Source organism: Anabrus simplex, chromosome 5 (assembly GCF_040414725.1).
Source record: "Anabrus simplex isolate iqAnaSimp1 chromosome 5, ASM4041472v1, whole genome shotgun sequence".
Classification (NCBI taxonomy): Eukaryota; Metazoa; Arthropoda; class Insecta; order Orthoptera; family Tettigoniidae; genus Anabrus; species Anabrus simplex.
In genome coordinates, this window is record NC_090269.1 from 98074630 (window position 1) to 98095220 (window position 20591).

Below are 20591 nucleotides of genomic sequence, written 5' to 3' on the forward strand. Positions count from 1 at the left end.
TATGTTCGGAAGAAACCAAGTTTGAACCTGTACAGGTTAGACATTGCTGTGAGTTTGAAACTATAAGATTAACCTCATCTACAGCATGAAAGATTGAAGAGAACAACTATTTATCATTAGACTAATGTTACGACGTTCAGGAGAAACCAAGTTTCAACCTATAGAGATTAGACATTGCTGTAAGATTGAAATTATAAGATTAACCTCTTCTATGGCATGCAGATTAAAGAAAATAACTATTTATCAATAGACTAAAGTTACGGTGTTCGGAAGAAACCAAGTTCCAACCTATAGAGGTTAGACATTGCTGTAAGTTTGAAATTATAAGATTAACCTCTTCTATGGCGTGAGGATTGAAGAGAATAACTATTTACCAATAGACTAAAGTTACGATGTTCAGAAGAAACCAAGTTTGAACCTGTACAGGTCAGACATTGCTGTGAGTTTGAAATTATAAGATTAACCTCATCTACAGCATGAAAGATTGAAAGAGAACAACTATTTATCAATAGACTAAAGTTGCTATGTTCGGAAGAAACCAAGTTTGAACCTGTACAGGTTAGACATTGCTGTGAGTTTGAAACTATAAGATTAACCTCTTCTACAGCATGAAAGATTGAAGAGAACAACTATTTATCATTAGACTAATGTTACGACGTTCAGGAGAAACCAAGTTTCAACCTATAGAGATTAGACATTGCTGTAAGATTGAAATTATAAGATTAACCTCTTCTATGGCATGAGGAATAACTATTTACCAATAGACTAAAGTTACGATGTTCGGAAGAAACCAAGTTTCAACCTGTACAGGTCAGACATTGCTGTAAGTTTGAAATTATAAGATTAACCTCTTCTATGGCATGAGGATTGAAGAGAATAACTATTTACCAATAGACTAAAGTTACGATGTTCAGAAGAAACCAAGTTTGAACCTGTACAGGTCAGACATTGCTGTGAGTTTGAAATTATAAGATTATCCTCTTCTATGGCATGCAGATTAAAGAAAATAACTATTTATCAATAGACTAAAGTTACGGTGTTCGGAAGAAACCAAGTTCCAACCTATAGAGGTTAGACATTGCTGTAAGTTTGAAATTATAAGATTAACCTCTTCTATGGCATGAGGATTGAAGAGAATAACTATTTACCAATAGACTAAAGTTACGATGTTCAGAAGAAACCAAGTTTGAACCTGTACAGGTTAGACATTGCTGTGAGTTTGAAATTATAAGATTATCCCCTTCTATGGCATGCAGATTAAAGAAAATAACTATTCTATCATTAGACTAAAGTTACGGTGTTCGGAAGAAACCAAGTTCTAACCTATAGAGGTTAGACATTGCTGTAAGTTTGAAATTATAAGATTAACCTCTTCTATGGCATGAGGATTGAAGAGAATAACTATTTACCAATAGACTAAACTTACGATGTTCAGAAGAAACCAAGTTTGAATCTGTACAGGTCAGACATTGCTGTGAGTTTGAAATTATAAGATTATCCCCTTCTATGGCATGCAGATTAAAGAAAATAACTATTCTATCAATAGACTAAAGTTACGGTGTTCGGAAGAAACCAAGTTCTAACCTATAGAGGTTAGACATTGCTGTAAGTTTGAAATTATAAGATTAACCTCTTCTATGGCATGAGGATTGAAGAGAATAACTATTTACCAATAGACTAAACTTACGATGTTCAGAAGAAACCAAGTTTGAATCTGTACAGGTCAGACATTGCTGTGAGTTTGAAATTATAAGATTATCCTCTTCTATGGCATGCAGATTAAAGAAAATCCACGTCTATAGTATGAGGATTGAAGAGAACAACTATTTATCAATCGACTAAAGTTACGATGTTCGGAAGAAACCAAGTTTCAACCCGTTGAGGTCAGACATAGCTATGTGTGCGTGTTTGAAATTATACCACGTCTATAGCGTGAGGATTAAAGAGAACAACTATTTATCAATACTCTAAAGTTACGGAAGAAACCAAGTTTCAGCCCGTTGAGGGCAGACATAGCTATACCTCGTCTATAGTATGCAAGAACAACTATTTATCAATAGACTAAAGTTACGATGTTCGGAAGAAACCAAGTTTCAGCCCGTTGAGGGTAGACATATCTATGTACACGTGTTTGAAATTATACCACGTCTATAGCGTGAGGATTAAAGAGAACAACTATTTATCAATACTCTAAAGTTACAGAAGAAACCAAGTTTCAGCCTGTTGAGGGCAGACATAGCTATGTGTGCGCGTGTTTGAAATTATACCACGTCTATAGCACGAGGATTAAAGAGAACAACTATTTATCAATAGACTAAAGTTATGATGTTTTAGAAGAAACCAAGTATCAACCCGTTGAGGTCAGACATAGCTATGTGTACGTGTTTGAAATTATACCACGTCTATAGCATGATGATTGAAGAGAACAACTATTTATCAATAGACTAAAGTTACGATGTTCAGAAGAAACCAGCTTTCAACCCGTTGAGGTCAGACATAGCTATACCTCGTCTATAGTATGCAAGAACAACTATTTATCAATAGACTAAAGTTACAATGTTTTAGAAGAAACCAATTTTCAGCCTGTTGAGGGCAGCCATAGCTATGTGCGCGTGTTTGAAATTATACCACGTCTACAGTATGCGGGTTGAAGAGAACAACTATTTATCAATACTCTAAAGTTACGATGTTTTAGAAGAAACCAAGTTTCAACCTGTTGAGGGCAGTCATAGCTATGTGTGCGCGTGTTTGAAATTATACCACGTCTATAGCACGAGGATTAAAGAGAACAACTATTTATCAATAGACTAAAGTTATGATGTTTTAGAAGAAACCAAGTATCAACCCGTTGAGGTCAGACATAGCTATGTGTACGTGTTTGAAATTATACCACGTCTATAGCGCGAGGATTAAAGAGAACAACTATTTATCAATAGACTAAAGTTATGATGTTTTAGAAGAAACCAAGTTTCAACCTGTTGAGGGCAGACATAGCTATGTACGTACCCCGCGTGAGGATTAAAGAGAACAACTATTTATCAATAGACTAAAGTTACGATGTTTTAGAAGAAACCAAGTTTCAACGAATAGAAGTCAGACATACCTTAAAATCTTCGCGCTGCAAACTGTTACTCGGATGTATAAAATGCGTGCGTTCAAGCCTGAAACTCGAATAATAATATTCTGGTCGTACCTAAAAAAAAGAAGAAACATATATGAATGTAGTGTAGGATGCATCATCTAACCTAATTATCTTTACAACTCAAAGTTCGAAAACATACCTTTAAAAAAATGCACGTGCTGCAGACTGTTACTCGGATGAATAAAATTGTGTACTTTCGAACGGTACCTAAAAAAGAATAAACATATATGAATGTAGATGTCTAGCGTAGAAGTTGCTTTGCAAATAAAAAAAGTAACTAACAGTTCTACCTTACCTTAAGATAAAGGCTGAAGAATAATATTCACAGCAGACGGGAGATGTGTGTGTACGTAATAAACGCATACAGAGAACTGTAAGCACTTCGCGCAGACTGCAGCGGCTAAATATTCTGCTTGTTACCAAGCGGATGTGAAAAAATCGCTGACAAACTGCGGGTACAGTCGGAACGAATGCAACAAGAGCTCCCACCTATAGTCCTGCAGGCTGACGTATTCGAACCTCCTGTTGATGCCGAGGTGTCAGAATTTAAGAGTTCGAGCCTTGGAAAGTTAGCGTGTGATCCTCGACTTCTCGAGGGTACATACGTGGTATTCCTTACCTGTAGGTATTGAGCTAAAGCTAGATCATGTAATGACGATCGCGCAGGCCCCCTCGCCTAGCATTTACGGCTTCTAGTTCGAACCCGCTATCCCCGAAGTAGCGAGAATGATTGGAGAGTGTTGAGGGTGATTCATTCGTCGGATGGAGGCGTTAAGCTATGTGCAGGCTTCTTCTAGTCGGGGTACGCGATTCAAATCCTGGCAACTTATACCGTCGGGAAGGGCATCTAGCTAGATCATGTTATGACGATCGCACAGGTCCCTCGCCTAACATTTACGGCTTCCAGTTCGAACCCGCTATCTTCCGAAGTAGCGAGAATGATTGAAGAGTGTTTGAGGGTGATTCATTTGTCGGATGGAGGTGTTAAGCTGGCTTCTTCGGTAGGAGTAGGCTATGTCGGGATATCGATTTAAAATCCTAGTCAGGAGGGGCAACCGGTCGTATAAAACTATGGTGTGAGGACGTTAAACCTTGTGCAGACTCCCTCGAAAATGATTTTTTGAGTACAAGACTTGATGGTGATTCATTTGTCGGATGGAGGCAATAAGCCTTGTGCAGGCTTCTTTGGTAGGAGTAGGCTATGTGTCGGTACCGGGATATCTAGTTATAAAACCCGCTACAACAAATTTATCGCGTATACTGCGATTTAAAATCCTAGTCAGGAAGGGCAGCCGGTCGTAAAACTATGGTATGAGGCGGGGTGTGCAAAAAAGCCAGCATTAAGTAAGGGCTGTTGATAGGAGGCGTTAAACCATGTGCAGGCTCCTTCACCAGGAGAAGCCTACATGCCGGTACCGTGCAGGTTCTTTCGATAGGAGTAGGCACTGTGTGTGTTTTAACCTCTCCGTACAATCATGATATTTTACGTTAGGAACTTACATAGGCTAAATGCTACACATTCCGTGGCAGAGCCGGGAATCGAACTCGGACCTCCGAGGGTAGCAGCTAATCACACTAACTACTGCACTACAGAGGAGTACTATTTCAGAATATTTTACAACCTTAATTAGTACTGTGTTTTAAGAGCTTACATGGGACTCAGCTAAGAAGACGTTCGCGAGTTACAAGCACGCAGTGTCCTCGTTCAAGGTCGAGACGGAAGATACGTGTACAATTTCAGCTAACACACGCATTCCACACAACTCGCTCAGAATGACTGTGCCGATGCTTCAAGGACTGTAGAACAAATCTATAGCCTACAGTATGCATGCCTCTCACCCGGTAGTCTCGGGTTCGATTCTCTTGGGAATAAAAATGTGTTTAAATCGCATGAATTTGTTGAGTTATCCTTCCTGATGCAAAACTAGCAGTATCTAACCTCATACACTATAGTTTTCAACCGGTTGCCCCTTCCTGGCAACTCGGATTAAGAATCTGTTTTACAACGTCTAACACGGGGAATCGGGGATTTACAGCTGATGCACTTCTTAGATTTTAAATCACGAACTATTGTTTTACGGCCGGATGCCCTTCCTGACGCAAAACTAAGATTTTTAAATCACAAGAATTTGTTTTAAGACTAGTCGCCCTTCCTGATGCAAAACTGGCAGTATCTAGCCTCTCACGTCATACACTATTGTTTCGACCGGTTGCCCTTCCTGACAACTCGGATTAAGAATCTGTTTTACAACTTCTAACACGAGAATCGGGGATTTACAGCTTAAAGATGGCAGATGACAGCTGTCAGAAAAGCATATAGGTTTGTAAAGCACGTAGAATTTGCCGCCACCACATAGAGTGTAGCACCGAGGTTTGTGATGCAAGATGGCGGATGACAGCTGTCAAAAAAGCACATGGCTTTGTTTCTAAAAACAAGAGCACGTGGAATTTGCCGTCACCCGGCAGCACGGTGATTAAAGATGGCGGATGACAGCCGCACATGGCTTTGTAGAGCACGTGGAATTTGCCGTCACCACATAGAGGGCGGCACTGTTCTCAAAGATGGCGGATGACAGCTGTCAGAAAAGCGCATAGGTTTGTAAAGCGCATAGAATTTACCGCCACCACATAGAGTGCAGCACTGTTCTCTCTGGATTAAAGATGGCGGATGACAGCTGACGAAATTGCCCGCAGCATAGTGCTCAAAGATGGCGGATGACAGCTGTCAAAAAAGCACGTGGCTTTGTTTCCCAACAAGAGCACATAGATTTTTTCAAATTGCCGCCACCACATAGAGTGCAGCACTGTGCTCTGTTGATTAAAGATGGTGGATGACGGCTGTCAAAAAGGCGGGTGATAGGTGATGAAATTGCCCGCAGCACGGTGCTCTGTTGATTAAAGATGGCGGATGACAGCTGTCAAAAAAGCACGTGGCTATGTTTACCAAACAAGAGCACGTGGAATTTACCGCCACCACATAGAGGGCAGCACTGTTCTCTCTAGATTAAAGATGGCGGATGACAGCTGTCAGAAAAGCATATAAGTTTGTAAAGCATGTGGAATTTACCGCCACCACATAGATGGCAGCACGGTAATTAAAGATGGCGGTTGACAGCTGTCAAAAAAGCATGTTGATTTGTAAAGCACGTGGAATTTGCCGCCACCACATAGATTGCAGCACTGTTCTCTCTGGATTAAAGATGGCGGATGACAGCTGTGACGTACCATATTTCAAAGGTAAGTAGCTAAAGAGGGCAGCACGGTGCTCTATGGATTAAAGATGGCGGATGACAGCTGTCAGAAAAATAGCACGTGAATTTGTTTCCAAACAAGAGCACGTAGAATTTGCCGCCACTACATAGAGCGCAGCACTGAGGTTTGCGATGCAAGATGGCGGATGACAACTGTCAAATGTAAGTAGCTAAAGAGGGCAGCACGGTGATTAAAGATGGCGGATGACAGCTGCACGTGGCTTTGTTTCCAAACAAGAGAACGTGGAATTTGCCGTCACCACATAGAGTGCAGCACTGAGGTTTCGGATGCAAGATGGCGGATGACAGCTGTGACGTACCACATTTCAAAGGTAAGTAGCTAAAGAGGGCAGCACGATGCTCAAAGATGGTGGATGACAGCTGCACGTGGATTTGTTTATCTCGCGCTAGTGAGGTTAAGTTGGTAGCACTAAGGTTTAGACCCGTCAAGATGGCGGCACTGCCGATGACAGGTGATGAATTTACATCTACTACGATAAAGAGGGCAGCACGGTGCTCTCTGGATTAAAGATGGCGGATGACAGCTGTCAAAAAGGCACGTGGCTGTCAAAAAACACGTGGCTTTGTTTACCACACGCTAGTTAGGTTAAGTTGGTACTACTGAGGTTTAGGCCCGTCAAGATGGCAGTACTGAGGTTAGCGATGCGTTGTTGTCTGTCAAAAAGCACGTGGCTTTGTTTACAAATCTGTCAAAAAGCACGTGGCTGTCAGAAAGCACGTGGCTTTGTTTACCTCGCGCTAGTTAGGTTAAGTTGGCACTACTGAGGTTTAGGCCCGTCAAGATGGCAGTACTGAGGTTAGCGATGCGTTGTTGTCTGTCAAAAAGCACGTGGCTGTCAAAAAACACGTGGCTTTGTTTACCTCATGCTAGTTAGGTTAAGTTGGCACTAGTGAGGTTTAGGCCCGTCAAGATGGCAGCAGTGAGGTTAGCGATGCGTTGTTGTCGATGACAGCTGTCAAAAAGCACGTGGCTTTGTTTACAAATTCAAATCTCGCGCCAAAATTCAAATTTCCCGCGGGCGGCGGCGGCGGCGGCGCAGGCGGCGGCGGAGGAGGAGGCGGGCGGCGGAGGAGGTGCCAGAACTCTCCCATTATACTACTACCGCCGTATTCGGCGTATGTCTGTTGCGCAGAAGATTGCGTCTGCAGCAGCGATTCGAGCGGCAGTTGGCACCACAGTATCGCAACGAACTGTTCGAAATCGGTTACTTGAAAAACAACTCCGAGGGAGACGCCTTGTGGGGTCCATTCCACTTACTACAAACTACCGCCATCTGCGCCTGCAGTGGTGTCAAGCGAGAGTTCATTGGAGGATAGAATGGAGGTCCGTTGTGTTTTCGGATGAAAGCCGGTTCTGCCTTGGCGTCATTGATGGCCGTGTGTAGGTTAGAAGGAGGCCAGGCGAGCGCCTGCGTTCGACCTGTCTCCAGCGTCGACACACTTGACCTACACAGGGAGTTCTGGACTGGGGTGCAATTTCCTATGACAGCAGGAGCACTCTCGTGGTTATCCCATGCACCCTGATTGCAGGTGTGTACGTCCATCTGGTGATTCGACCTATTGTGCTGCCATTCATGAACACCATTCCCGGGGGTGTTTAGCAACAGGATAATGCACGCCCCCATGTCGCAGTTGTAACCCAACGTCTAAATGTTGCCTTTGCGTGATCGATCCCACGATCTGTCCCCAGTTGACCGCATATTGGACATCATTGGACGACAACTGCAGCGTTATCCACAACCAGCATTAACCGTCCCTGTGTTGATCAAACAATTGCAACAGGCATGGAACTCCATTCCATAAGCTGACATTCGGCACCTGTACGACACAATGCATGCACGTTAGCATGCCTGCATTCAACAGTCAGGCGATTACACTGGTTATTAATGAACCAGCATGGCACATTTGCGATGACTTTTCTCGCGCGGATATTAACCTGTAGTCTTGTGCCTTTAAACAATTAAATATGTTACCTCGACAAATATATTGCTAAAATTTCCGTATTCTACATTCCTTATTTCATGGTTTTTTAATATCCCCCCCCCCCCAGTGTATGGACATTTGGGAATTCCTAAAAAGAATGCAAATAATAATACCAATAATTATTCCCCGTCAGCCTCTGTGGTGTAGTGGTTAGTGTGATTAGCTGCCACCCCCCGGAGACTCGGATTCGATTTCCGGCTCTGCCACGAAATTTGAAAAGTTGTACGAGGGCTGGAACGGGATCCACTCAGCCTCGGGAGGTCAACTGAGTAGAGGTGGGTTCGATTCCCACCTCAGCCATCCTGGAAGTGGTTTTCCATGGTTTCCCACTTCTCTTCCAGGCATATGCCAGGATGGTACCTAACTTAAGGCTACGGCCCCTTTTCTTCCCACTTCCTTCTCTATCCCTTCCAAACTTCCCATCTCCCCGCAAAGCCCCCTATTCAGCATAGCAGGTGAGGCCGCCTGGGCGAGGTACTGGTCATCCTCCCCAGTTGTATACCCCAACCCAGAGTCTGAAGCTCCAGGACACTGCCCTTGAGGCGGTAGAGGTAGGATGCCTCGCTGAGTCCGAGGGAAAAACCAACAAGCAGAGTAAGTAAGTAAGGTGGTTTGTTTTTTTTGCTAGGGGTTTTACGTCGCACCGACAAAGATAGGTCTTATGGCGACGATGGGATAGGAATGGCCTAGGAGTTGGAAGGAAGCGGCCGTGGCCTTAATTAAGGTACAGCCGCAGCATTTGCCTGGTGTGAAAATTGGAAACCACGGAAAACCATCTTCAGGGCTGCCGATAGTGGGATTCGAACCTACTATCTCCCGGATGCAAGCTCACAGCCGCGCGCCTCTACGCGCACGGCCAACTCGCCCGGTAAGTAAGTAAGTAAGTAATTATTCTCCTACCGCTAAGAAATATCTCAAAATGTTTCAAGATAAAAACTCCAAAAAGTGGTACGCAAGGGATGTTTTGAAATTATTCACGTTATTTTTCAAAACCTGTTAAAAATCTGAAACTATCTTAGCAAACAGTTCCAAATTTCAGAATAATCTTAATTTTGGCAGCATGAATTAACTCACAAAATATGGTGAACATCGGATGAAAATTGCAAGACTTGTAAAACTCAGTGGGGTTCCCCCTTTAACCTGGATTTATTTTTGGGCTGGAGGTCTATCTGGAATTAACGTCGCCTATATCCTGACACCTTTGTAACCCTGACAACCGACGTTACTAGGTCAGTAGCGTCATCTCCTCACCGATGAGGAAAGTCCAGGAAGAGGGAATTTTTTAAAAGGAAATGGAAATGAGAATCAAAAAAAATATTGGACATGGGCTCAACGAACAAAACATTTGTCACCCTAGTGCGCACGCTCAGATGAATAGTTAAACCTGTACGGATGGCACAGTGAACGAGTCCCGAGCTCAACCGCACGTGCACTGCCACTATGTGAGCATAGGACAGTTCCAAGCGAACAGTGTACGTCAACATGTAAGGATGTGCCAGAGTGGCAAGAAGGAGCAATCATGTTTGTCCGTGCTCATGGCCACACGGTGCGTGAAGTTGCTGGATTTGTCGGTGTTTCGTATCTACAAGAAGTGGTGTATTACACGTGGTCTTGAAACACGACGTCAGATTTGTGGTCGGAGAAAAATCCCCACCGAGAAGGACCGGAGATGCGTTTCACGGCTTGTAAATCAAAATCGCTTCCAAACCCGGCAGAAATTGCTGCAGTCAGCGAATGAAGGTTCATCCCAACTTTCAACGTATTAGGTCGTGTTACGTACATGTAGTACGTGTTGAAGAGATGTTAAGTACAGAACAAAAATGGCCAGCCGGACACCAGTGGGATCCGAACCCACAACCTCCCGATTTCGCTTCGGTTGCTCTGCCAATTGAGCTATGGTGGCCTAGGCCATCTTTGTTCTGTTTGAAAGGATCTGAGCTACAGGTCTGGCACTGCTGCTAGCACACTGTAGAGTGCGTTTTTTGTTCTGTACTTAACATCTCGTCCGCCTCTGTGGTGTAGTGGTTAGCGTGATTAGCTGCCACCCCCGGAGGCCCGGGTTCGATTCCCGGCTCTGCCACGAAATTTGAAAAGTGGTACGAGGGCTGGAACGGGGTCCACTCAGCCTCGGGAGGTCAACTGAGTAGAGGTGGGTTCGATTCCCACCTCAGCCATCCTCGAAGTGGTTTTCCGTGGTTTCCCACTTCTCCTCCAGGCGAATGCCGGGATGGTACCTAACTTAAGGCCACGGCCGCCTCCTCCCCTCTTCCTTGCCTATCCCTTCCAATCTTCCCATCCCTCCACAAGGCCCCTGTTCAGCATAGCGGGTGAGGCCGCCTGGGCGAGGTACTGGTCATACTCCCCAGTTGTATCCCCAGACCAAGAGTCTGAAGCTCCAGGACACTGCCCTTGAGGCGGTAGAGGTGGGATCCCTCGCTAAGTCCGAGGGAAAAACCGAACCTGGAGGGTAAACAGATGATGATGATGATGATGATGATGACTTAACATCTCTTCAACACGTACTACATGTACGTAACACAACCTAATACGTTGAAAGTCTGTTTCGAGTATAATGCGGTCGTGGAAATTCGATATTCGTTCATCCCAACTTGTTAACGAGAGAACATTTCGACGGGAACTGCATGAAATGAGCATTTGGAGTGGATCACCTCGCAATAAGCCGTCTTCAATGGACTAGAAATAATCGTACGTAATCGGGCGGAACGAAATGTGCTCTGACGAATAATTTTTTTTGCCTGTGTTCCAGCGACGCACATCATCGAATGCACCGAAGACCAAATAAAGCATTTCATCCTGGATGTGTAAAAGGTTAGGTTCAAGCCGGAGGTGGGTCTGTGATGTTTTGCGGGTATTTTTCGTATCATGGATTTGTCCGCTCACTGAGCTGACCATTAAACAGACTGGATGATCAGGTGTTGCCTTTCAGTCAATATCTGCATGATGAGTATGCTATTGATACCCCGATTTTTCAAGATGAATAGCAAAGTTAATCGGGCTGGACGCGTACGTGACTGGTTTTATGAACACTCTCCCATCCTATTACATCCCGATTGGCCTGCAAAATCATCTGACTTGAACCCAATCTGTGGGACATGTTGGAACAGCAAGTAAAACGCCCACATCAGTATCCCCGCAATTTTGTGGAATTACGCGAGCAAATCCTCAGCGAGTGGCTTAACCTGGATGCCACTTCCTAACCGAATCCAGGTGGTTATCAAGCCAGTGGCGGAGTTACACGGTGTAAAATGATGCTTGTAATGATTTCTCCAGGGGTGACTAACTTTTTGTCCTGTGAGCTCATGATCAGACACAACACTTGCCTCATTAACATTCTTGAAGGGAACGTGATGGGAAAGAAAGGAAGAAGGCGACCTGGAAACACCGAGAAGAGGTTAGCCAGTGTAAGTTACTTTAAAGTGAAACGGACTGTAAATGATAGAGGAGAGTGCTTGCATCAACAAAAGGTTGTCTTTAAGGGGAGCTGGAATAAATATTTAGTGACACAAAATTAATTTTCTTATTTTTAATCTAAAATTAACTGTGGAATCCTGGCTTTAAAATGGTATATACATAACTTTTGTATGATAAGTGTAAGAATTTTTTAAAAAATATTTAGAATATCTCATGTATGAAAAGTAGTTAGCTATTGCCCGTCTTGGCCGATGGAATTATCTCTAAGGTTTCAGTGTGAGTATTTTATATGTACAGTGAGTCAAAGTGAAACTCATACACCACTGTAACTAGCATGTGTTTATGAATAGAAATGTGGACAGTAATTTATGTTCGCATTTTATGTGTGGCAAAATAAAGGCATGTCCTGAATTATTAAGTCACCACAGGCTAGTTAGCGTATCCCTTAACTTAGCGAGGTATAACAGGTTCTTTGTCTATATGTTCCTGGGGCACGTCAAAATGAAACCCATACAGTCCTATATGGGCAGATAAAAAGGCAGTATAAGTGCTGTACGTTTGTGTTTCGACACCACTTACAGTTTGTCGTGAAAAATTGTGAAATACGATATTCTCCGGTGCTATCATGGAGCGTCAAAGAGGACAATCTTCGAACGAAGAAAGAGAATAATTGATGATTTTTCACTATAAGAGAGGAAAAACACTTCGAGAAATTGGTGAACTTGTAATCAGGAGTCATGCAACTGTACAATGTGTTATAAATAAATATAAAAGTACACGTAGCATTGAAAATAAACACAAAGTGAGTGGGAGAAATCATTTCAACCGGGGAGGAGGACCGGTACCACACCCAGGTGGCCTCACCTGTTATACCGAACAAGGGCATTGTGGGGGATGGGAAGATTGGAAGGAATAGGCAAAGAAGAGGGAAGGAAGCTGCCGTGGCCTTTAGTTAGGTACCATTCCGTCATTTACCTGAAGAAGAAGCGTGAAACCACAGAAAACCACTTGGAGGATGGCTGAGGTGGGAATTGAACCCTCTCTGCTCAGTTGACCTTCCGAGGCTGAGTGGACCCCGTTCCAGCCCTCGTACCACTTTTCAAATTTCGTGGCAGAATCGGGATCGAACCCTGGCCTCCGGGCGTGGCAGCTAATCACACTCACCACTACACCACAGAGGCGGACACTGATATAATATAATTATGCTAAATTTTATCATGTAGAAATAGTCTAGTAAAATATTATCCTTGATTTGATATGGTGTTTTGATCTTTTACACTTTGTCCGAGAAAACATTCGTTTTTCTCAGTTTTGTTTCTATTCTTATGGAGGTGCGTTACAGTCTGACACCGTGGTTAGCGGTTTGAAATTCTCTTGGTGAATAAATAAAATTCACCATCAGAATGTTGGTCAGCAGGGTAGGGGAGGTGGCGGTATACAATTTCTAATCACTAGATCGCGTGCCAAACGCCTGAGTTCAATTTCAAACCTCTCCGCGTTGTTCATACGGAAGGAAGGCATATGATGCTGCTGATGCCGATTCGTCTGCCGGGTGGAGACGTATGGTTTTGTTGTTGTTCGACACGTGGGGTGATTATTGTTTAAAGAGGAACTACAACTGGGAAACCATCCTCTATTAACAGTAATCAGAAGGAGCGTGGAAGAGGTCGGACACTTTGAGGAATGAAGGTAAAGGTTTTTTTTTTTTTTTGCTATGGGCTTTACGTCGCACCGACACAGATAGGTCTTATGGCGACGATGGGATAGGAAAGGCCTAGGAGTTGGAAGGAAGCGGCCGTGGCCTTAATTAAGGTACAACCCCAGCATTTGCCTGGTGTGAAAATGGGAAACCACGGAAAACCATCTTCAGGGCTGCCGATAGTGGGATTCGAACCTACTATCTCCCGGATGCAAGCTCACAGCCGCGCGCCTCTACGCGCAAGGTAACGGTAAAACAAAGGAAGAGGCACGAAGGGTGTGAAAGCGAAAGACTCCCTACGTCTCACTAACGTACTATAATGCTACTGAGCTTGCATTCGGGAGATAGTGGCGTCAGGCCCCACTGTCGACAGTCCTGATGATGGTTTTCCGTGGTTTTCTATCTTCACACCAGGCAAATGATGGGGCTGTATCTTCCAAATCCTTGCCCTTTCCTATACCATCGTGGCCATAAGACCTACCTGGGTCGGTGCGACGTAACGCAAATTAAAAAAAAAATATTGCTGTTGGGGTCAGAAGAGAACAAGAGTTGAGCAAGGGAGGTTCGATAGGGAGTATTAATGTGAGCCGCCTGATACAAGCAGATGCAAGCCATGCCAGACTCAGCTAGGGGAACCGTGGTCGTCAACCCACGCTCCAATTTTCTGAGTCTCTGGACTTCGTTTCAGTTACCTCTTTGACTCGCAGGGGATACCGTAGGTTTATCCACCCATCTACCGGGGAGAGGGGGGTTTATTCGACGGGAGTAGGCTATGCGCAGACACCGGGTTTCACTCTCTCCTTACCTCATTATCATCAGTTCATCACCACCTCACATCCAGACGCGCAGGTCGCCCACAGGTGTCGGACAGAAAGACCTGCACCAGGCGAGCCGAACACGTCATAGGACACTGCCACCACTAAAGCCATACGGTAAATAAATAAATAAATAAATAAATAAATAAATAAATAAATAAATAAATAAATAAATAAATAAATAAATAAATGTAAAGAAGCGTATTTTTGTACTTTATGTACAACACAGTGACCCAAGGTGAACGAAGTACGTCGCCTACAGCCGCTTGCTATTCTTGCAGCGACCTTCCCCTATTGGCCAGCATCAATGCCGGGCGATGTTGTAATCTTAGTGATCTCTTATTGAACTGCGATGACTAGGTGCGGATTTACTGGCAGGCAAAAAGGCACTAAAAATTTAACGAATACGCCCTTGAAAAGGCAGCATATTGCAAGAACTATAGGCTTAAAAAAGATACCTCAGTTCAAGAAATAGCCACAAGCAGATAAAAATTAAGTAGACCTATAGTATTTCGAGAGAGAATGTTACACTTCTCTTTCTGTTTTCACTCTGCTTACGCTACTCCATGCAAGAATTTGTGTTCCAAAGATTTTTTTTACAAGTTGTTTTACGCCGCACTGATACAGATATGTCTTGTGCCGACGATGGGACAGGAAAGGCCTAGGAGTGAGAAGGAAGCGGCCTTGGCCTCAATTAAAGTACATCCCCAGCATTTGCCTGGTGTGAAAGTAAGAAACCACGAAAAACCATCTTCAGGGCTACCGACAGTGGGGTTCGAATCCACTATCTCCCAAATACTGCATACTGGCCGCACTTAAGCGACTGCAGCTATCAAGCTCGGTTCCGAAGAATTGTCATATATGAATCGGTTATTTATGAAAGTCTATAAGTTAATTTTTGGCGAAAATGAATTTATGGTGTTAAACAATTCTTTCCGGGTAGTAGACGCATCTTTTGGTTGTGAAAGGATGTAAATCTGGCCCTTAATAATGTATGAAACAATCTGTCTCTCTTTTACGTTTATGTATGTAATAACGACTTAAGTTAGCAGACTTACGGCATTTCTGTTGTTTTCAGTTTTGCAGTTGAAGGTACTGAAAAATCTTTTGTAATGTCGAGGGAAACATTGTTAAGTTTGTTGAATGTCAAGAAATACGGATTTTAGTGATGATGTTAAACTTACAGCTTTATTTTTGAAAAGATGTTAGTCAATTTTTCTTCAAAAATGTTTAATAATAATAATAATAATAATAATAATAATAATAATAATAATAATAATAATAATAATAATAATGTTATTTGTTTTACGTCCCACTAACTACTTTTTAAGGTCTTCGGAGACGCCGAGGTGCCGAAATTTAGTCCCGCAGGAGTTCTTTTACGTGCCAGTAAATCTACCGACACAGGGCTGTCGTATTTGAGCACCTTCAAATACCACCGGACTGAGCCAGGATCGAACTTGCCAAGTTGGGGTTAGAAGGCCAGCGCCTTAACCGTCTGAGCCACTCAGTCCGGCCCAAAAATGTTTATATGCTTCTGTTATTAAATTGCCTTGTTGAAATACAAACCTGAGTTATGAAAACTCGAAAAAAAAGGCGTGAAAAAAAGTGAATGGTAATAAATATGATATCATTTCAATAATTTTAATAAAGAAATATGCAGATATATTTACGAAAATGCGCAAGTCAAGCATTTTTAAGAAATGTTTATATGCTTCTGTTATTAAACAACATTATTTAATGGGTTCGAACCCCGCTGTCGGCAGTCCTGAAGATGGTTTTTCGTAGTTTCCCATTTTCACACCAGGCAAATGGTGGAGCTGTACCTTAATTAAGGCCACGGACTCTTCCTTCCCACTCGTAGCCCTTCCCTGTCCCGTCGTCGCCATAAGACCTATCTGTGTCGGTGCGACGTAAAACCATTGTAAAAGAAAACAATCTACATTATTAAGGATCTTTTAAACTCGCCAAATATGTGGCGGAAGAAAGTCACAGACATAGTTTTCATCATTAATGATGGAGACGATTTATTACGTTATTTTTTGCTATTTCCAATCAACTCCTACCCACTGGCTTCCTGTCTTGAGCAACATCATGCCTCCTTCATTCCGTAGAGCACAAGCACTGTTGAGAGAATACTCCAAGATAAATGAGAACCCTGATTTGCCCATCCACTCCAATATTCCTGACCTTCAGAGGAACCGGTTGAAATCTAGACATCCGCCAGTTAAGTTCGCTCAGAAGCTCACAGAAGACAATTTCAACCCCTATGCCCAATGGAAGGAAGATTGGATCTCAAAAACAGGTGAACATCTCTGGCCTTTCTTCCCACCTAATTCGAGGTCTGATCTCCCAAGAAGAACTTGGACCATCCTTAATAGGATTCGATGTGGTCATGGTGTCTGTGCTGCGTCCCTGTATAAATGGGGAAAGATACAATCCCCCGAGTGTGACTGTGGTGCTCCTTTTCAAACCATCGAACACATTGTAAAGGAGTGTAGCAGAAGAGCCTACCCTGGAGATTGGTTTGATTTTCTAGAGGCCAATACAGAGGCTCTTGAATGGATAACATCTTTGGACATTAAAATATAGTGTACTTGCTTTCTTGTTTCCGTATATATGTATATATGCCATACGATAAATAAATAATCCGAGCAGTTGAATTTTTTGTCCTATGAATTTTCATAACTAACCTATTCACATTTCTCTAAATTTTCGCCTTGTTTGCTGTCACGCAGAATATTTTCATACACGAAACAATAGAGTAGAACATCATTTCAGCAATTTCATGCAGTTCAAGAATTAATTGTTCCAGAGCTTTTGGATTACCTGCTAAAAATACTATCGATCACTTCAATGGTTATCATCCTGGATTACGCTGAAGCCAATTCTGCAGTCTGGGATTCACTGCTTGGCCTACGCTATCTGGTGTTTCCTCTAAGATTTCGGAAATCTTCTAATAAACGTCGCGAGTTTCTACCAAAGGTTTGTTTTTATGTCTTTAGTTTTCTGCTCACGTCTGTGATTCCATAGAAGTGACACTTGATGTAGCTACACCAGGTCTACATGAAAGCAAATACGACAAATGTAGGTATGGCAAAATAAGGGGGGGGGGGCGATATAAATTGTGTGTAAAACGGTTGCTTTTAATAATAATAATAATAATAATAATAATAATAATAATAATAATAGCATTGATTTTACGTCCCACTAACTAATTTTACGGTTTTCGGAGACGCCTAGATGCCGGAATTTTGTCCAGCAGGAGTTCTTTAATGTGACAGTAAATCTATCAACACAGGGCTCACATATTTCTGCACCTTCAAATACCACCGGACTGAGCCAGGATCGAACCTGCCGCTCAGAAGGCCAGCCCTCTACCATCTGAGGTATTCAGCCCGACAAAAGGTTGTTTTAAAGGTCAACAAACAGAATAGGCACACACACTTGGAATAGGCAATTATAGGCACCGTGGAAACTATGGTTGTATGCTCACGATAGCTGGAGGCGAGTTTTTAACTTACAAAGTTACGTTTCTGAGCAAAGGAATAAGAAGGCAAGCAGGGCAAAATGCGCCCGCTAGTGACGTGGGGTCACTGTCGTCCTGAAGAGTGACGACCTCTTGCCCGCCGCGAGACGACACCTCCCATGACCCCATTTCACGCCGCCCGTCGGTGCACCCGGCCATGCACTTGCATCCCGGGAGGACAACACTGCACGCTACGCCACGCCACCTCTCGACTGGCGCAAGCAAAAATCGATGTTGGCGGCTGGCAACACTGCTTGGGCCACGACAAACCACCCGACCACCCAACCATCCAACCACTCAACCATCCATCTCGTTGTGTGATCCACTCGGTGGTGAACACACCATATCGAACAAACTGTCTGCGACAAGTCGAACCCCGGACAACCGTGGGCAGGGCAGAGGTCAGCGCGCCAAAGAAAGGTCATGAGTTCACAGCCAGTCTTTTTCAATATTTGTTACTGTGAAGCCTGTCGAGAAGAACCTCAGTCGAAGTAGCTTTCAAAACCAGCAGTCACATGATCAGGGAAACTCACTTCATTAAATTTCCTTCACAACTTCGGTGAATCAACTGACTGAATGACTTCCTTGTCTTCGAACTCATTGCAAGCGTATGTCCATGTCCAAACTACGTTTATTTAACTGAGGAGAAAGGGGGGGGGGGGAGGGCAGGACTGACTAACTAACTGTCCGGCTCCATGGCTAATTGGTTAGCGTGCTGGCCTTTGGTCATTGGGGTCCCGGGTTCGATTCCCAGCACGGTCGGAAATTTTAACCATAATTGGTTAATTTCGCTGGCACTGGGGATGGGTGTATGTCTCGTCTTCATCATCATTTCATCTTCATCACGGCGCGCGTCATTTCATAAGACCTGCACCTGGCGAGCCGAACTTGTCTTCGGACACTCCCGGCACTAAAAGCCATACGCCATTTCATTGAATTACTAACTAAATAACTCACTGACTGACTGACTAAAGTAACTGATTAAATGGCTAACTAATGAACGAACTAATTAACTAACAATACTAATACATACATACATGTTTCTTTTTAATTGGATTTACGTCGTACCGACACAGATAGGTCTAGGAAAGGGCTAGGCGTGGGAATGAAGTGGCTGAGGCCTTAATTAAGGTGTGAAAATGGGAAACCACAGAAAATCATTTTTCAGGCCGACAGTGGGGCTCGAACAAACTATCTCACGAATGCAAGCTCAAAGCCGCGTGCTCCTGACCGCACGGTCAAGTCGCTCGGTACATGCATACTGTATATCGGAGGGCTTCAGCATACAATCTCTGCTGCTGTACGGGGCACCTATACGGATAGGGGCAATGGAAAAGGAATGCAGCGGGAATATTTTGATACGGGCTTTACGTCGCACCGACGCAGATAGGCTTCATGGCGACGATGGGATAGGAAAGGCCTAGGAGTTGGAAGGAAGCGACCGTGGCCTTAATTAAGGCACAGCCCCAGCATTTTCCTGGTGTGAAAATGGGAAACCACGGAAAACCATCTTCAGGGCTGTCGACAGTGGGATTCGAACCCACGATCTCCCGGATGCAAGCTCACAGCCGCGCGCCTCTACGCACACGGCCAACTCATCCGATGGGTGCAAAATTGAAGACCTCCCTGGAATAAGGATGTTTCCAACAAATCAGTAATTGTTCAGGAGAGAGCAAACTTATTTTCGGGGTCTATTTCATGGTATACAATACTTGAACCTATTGCATATGCAATTGTAAAAATGAGTTCATTGTTGTAACTTAAGGTGTGCGCCTCTGTGGTATAGTGGTTAGTGTGATTAGCTGCCACCCCCGGAGGCCCGCGTTCGATTCCCGGCTCTGCCACGAAATTTGAAAAGTGGTACGAGGGCTGGAACGGGATCCACTCAGCCTAGGGAGGTCAACTGAGTAGAGGTGGGTTCGATTCCCACCTCAGTCATCCTGGAAGTGGTTTTCCGTGGTTTCCCACTTCTCCTCCAGGCAAATGCCGGGATGGTACCTAATTTAAGGCCACGACCGCTTCGTTCCCTCTTCCTTGTCTATCCCTTCAAATATTCCCATTCCCCCACAAGGCCCCTGTTCAGCATAGCAGGTGAGCCCCCCAATGGGCGAGGTACTGGTCATCCTCCCCAGTTGTATCCCCTGACCCAGAGTCTGAAGCTCCAGGACACTGCCGTTGAGGCGGTAGAGGTGAGATCCCTCGCTGAGTCCGAGGGAAAAACCGAACCTGGAGGGTAAACAGATTAAGAAGAAGATAAGGTTTTAAAAATAATGTATCAATTGAAAGTATTACAATGGAAAATGATTTGCAAATATGTCTTACATTTGTATAAAACACATTGCACATGCAATTACCACACAAATGGTAGCAAATAATATTAGTGTAGCAATAATATAAATAAGAATGACAATAAATGTGTCAAGAAAATACTTCGTCTCTGGCCTTTTTTAAAATGATCCATTCTATCTGGTGATGAACCACCAGAAGCACTGTCCACAGTCTTGACTGATGTTTCATCCTTACACCATAGCGGACAAAGTTCTACTGGGTGCAAACCAGCTTGTGTTTCAAATGTAAGAGATACAGCAATAGAGGCGTGATTATACACCCAATTTCAAGTAATATCTCACTTTTCAAAAATTTGTTGGTTATACAATGCATTGAAATAATTAAATAGACCTCGCATTGCGAATTGTACACAAGTTACATCCAGCAGAAA